The following is a 3,828-nucleotide window of genomic DNA, read 5'->3' as shown; positions in this document are numbered from 1 at the left end:
CGACTCTGCGCTAAGAGCTAGAGATGAAGACATCTCTGTTTTATAATCAGCCGGTTTTCCTCTCTGCGAAAATGGACTTCGAACTGCAGCCAAATACTAAAGGCATTTCAAGATCTCATCTGTTGAGTGAAAACTTTCTGGCGTTCGAGGACACTAGCAGTGTGAAAGCGCTTGGTATAAGATGGAATGCTCACTCTAATCAAATCTATTTTATAGCCAAGCCTATAGAAAACCACGAGAATCTTACAAAGGGATCGGTACTTTCATATACCGTCAAACTCTTTGATCCAGCAAGATATTAATGCAAAACATATGGTTAGAGGGTGCCGACTGGGATGAGAATATATCTCGAACAACATTAGACAGATGACAGAGTTTCACGAAAAATTACAACGAAATCAACAACATACGTATTCCTCGATGGGTAGAACTCTCGCCAACGGTGAGAGTCGAAATTCCTGGATTTGCCTGTTGCAATTTGTTTAAGTGACTTGCGCTCACTTAAAGTTCTTACGTGACTTGCTACTTTTTTCGGCTAAGTGCACAAGGTTTTCGTGCAAAGAAGGATAGGCAGCTAATCAAAATATACTGTAAGTCCCCGTATCCCGTTGTTTTTTAGGTTATGTACATACATTTTCACCGTTATTCGACAACGGCATTCATATTATGTATGTATGTATGTATATTAGGCTGGGTCGATTTTGTATGGGGGAAAATAAAAGTCATTTGACCGCATTGTAATAGTAATATTATGATGTCTTAGGTCTCAGCCAATTGTTATTGGCCACGAAAAATTAATTTAAAACTTATCTTTAGCCCGCGCAATTGAATCAAAGTGTATGAATTTTGAAAATGAAACTTTGGCTTGTAATATCTATGGAATGCGTTATTGTTATAAACATGACGATATATCAAAATAAGGGCTATTAAATTTAGAACCTCACGTTCATTTATCATTTTTCAATAAGTCTACACGTTTTTAAGATATTAAAATAAAAAATAAGAAAACTATGATTTTCCCTTATGAATTCTTCATTACTTCAGCAACTAAGTGAAAAATACAAAAAAGTGAGACGAGATTTATTTTAAACCTTTTAATGTTTATATAATATTAAAATGACCATGTACTTGGTCACGCTGATTTGGTCAGTTTTCAAGATCGTGGTGAATGAATGTATTGTCAAAGATTAGGAATCGTTTGACAAGTTAATAGTAGTTTCAAACATATAAGTATTTACATACATTACAATTAGGGTGAGAAACGCCCATTTTAAGACCATTTTTGCAGTTTTGAAAACTGGTGCGGAATGGTTTCATTAGTCGCCGCAGAAGCACATTTTTCGCGTTTTCTAAATTTGCCGTTATATGAAATTAGGGGACATGCAATAAGTGTTTAGATATACATAAATATTTTAGTTAATTCCATTATGTGAAAAAGTGTCTGTAAGTAAATGCAATAGTTTTTAACATATCCTGGGAAATCCTTTTGCGGACTCTCCAATTGGACGATATTGCTTTGCATTCAGCTTGAACGAAAAAAGTCACTCGCTTGCACAGTTTTCTGTAATCCGGTTCTTTTATTTAAAGGTTATTTATACAATTGAAGAGAAATTTTTTTAGAAAAAAACTGGAAATCCACTTAAGTTTTTCGATATAACTTTGGTAAATGTTACTCGATCGGTGCGTAATAATTAACAAATTGAAGGTGAGACTTAATGTTACTGATTTTTGATAATAATATGACTAAAATAGTTCAGATTATAAACAAATTATTTAAAATAAAAAAAATCTTGAACAAAATTTTTTATCATTTTCTTATATTTGCAATTTTTATATTGTATGCATAAACATAAGTAAACCAATTAGTGTGTCTAGAAGTTGTGCCTGTTCAGTGTTTCCATACTAATTTGCATAAACAAAATTTTTCCGCGATGATGGAAAATAATGGCTATTCTATTAGAGCAACCGAAATTGTTCCTAAATTTGCAAAAAATCGCAAACTATAGCTAATATTAAAAAAGGATTAGAATATTTGGAACTAGCGATCTAAATGCACGCCAGCAATATTAATATTGTTCTTTACATCTTTTGACTATAGGCCAGTGCAATTATCAAGAGAACAATTAAAATTTTCATGAAAATGGATGAGTTTGATATTAACGATAAGATAAAGGGCTGCGCGAAATGATACTTGACTTTATCTTTTGCGTTAAAGGATTCATTATCTAATAATATGCACCAAACTTTTGGCTAAACCCAGCATTTTTAACAAGAATTGGTCTTATTCGATTAGTGTGCTGTGGGTCACTTGGCTGTCGATGCGCGGGCTCTTACAATTAAAATGAAAGACTAATATTTCGCAGGCTTGTTGTTGACTCCATGATACAATATATTTTCACTATTACCAAGGGATTTAAGAAAAATTAGATTTTCGACCCGCCCTAATGTATATGTATATACATACATGCATGCTTAACGATTTGCAGATCGTACTCGCTGTATTAGCTCGCGCTCAAAAATCTTTAATGTATGTACATAGCTCATCAGAGTGGTTTGTTTTGTTGTTGCCAACTTCAGCGTCGAGTTTTTTCTTTGACTCGTTGCATCTTACTCATTCCCATAAATATAAAATCTCTTTTACTCGTTAGAAAAAATTAAATTTGCACCACTCGCGCGGGCTTTGAAAACCAACCACTATTTTATTATAAGATTTGTACCTATCGCTGTATTTATTTGGTACATTTGCGTTCTGTACCACGAAATACATACATATATACATACATATGCTCATGTATGTACCCAGTGGTGAAGACAAAACAAAGATTCTCGCCAAGTTTGGTATTTTGCGTATGTCAATATCTGCTTGAGGTATATTGCATATTTACATTAAAGTGGTTGATTCGCGTTACGACAAAACATGCGTACATATGTATGTAGATCCCTTCTATTCTCCGATTCGCATTCGCGCCAATATAGCATCCCTGACTTGCAGATTTCAACCGGTTGCGCCGGCGTTCAAACCCAACCACTCGCGTTCTTATTAGATTGAATTTATTGTGTATCGCACCACATACATACATACTCGTTTGCACAAACGAATCGTTCTCGCGTATTTCGGGATTTTTGTGTTAATAAATACATATCTACGTATGTACCAAAAAATTTTGCAAGATTACATCAAGGTGCTTTGCTTATTACACAAGTTCAGTAGTTTTTCACTATTTAGTCTTCTTGCGTATGCATTTGTTTTCTTTTGTACTAAGATCACATCCCTACCTCAGTTTTTACCTATTATACTACCATACCGGTTGCACCGGTGTTAGGACTCAATCATTTATATTTTTATTAGATTTGAATCTATTGCTATCTTTCCTCCTTGGGTACATTCGCCACACAACATATGCAAGAACGATAGAATACAAGATTGCGCATTCCCGCAGAATGACATTTGTGGCAAGGGATAAACAAAGAATATGGCGAAGAACAATGAGTTGACAGTTGTGAATTTGCAGTGAAAAAACGAGTTTTCTTCACGATTCACCAATTTCTCAAGCCATCTTTGAATATGGCAAATTAAGCACAACGTTAACAAAAAATATACAACCACTCTGGAAATGTGTTCAAAAGAATAGGTCTTATTAATTAACTATTTAGAATTTTTGTGTTTGTATTGCAGATGCCGAAAAAGTGATAATATCTTGTCGCAGCGCAGGTTTTCCTGCAGAAAGTGCGTGCTTACCTTCGATTTTAATTGGTAATTTGTGGTATTTTAATGTTTTCAACTTAACATGTCGCGTTTAAAAGTGGTCCGTAAAGTGCTTCATGCAT

Source organism: Rhagoletis pomonella, unplaced genomic scaffold, assembly GCF_013731165.1.
Source record: "Rhagoletis pomonella isolate Grant_MI unplaced genomic scaffold, Rhpom_1.0 Rhpom_scaffold_00003, whole genome shotgun sequence".
Lineage (NCBI taxonomy): Eukaryota > Metazoa > Arthropoda > Insecta > Diptera > Tephritidae > Rhagoletis > Rhagoletis pomonella.
This window is presented reverse-complemented; position numbering follows the sequence as displayed.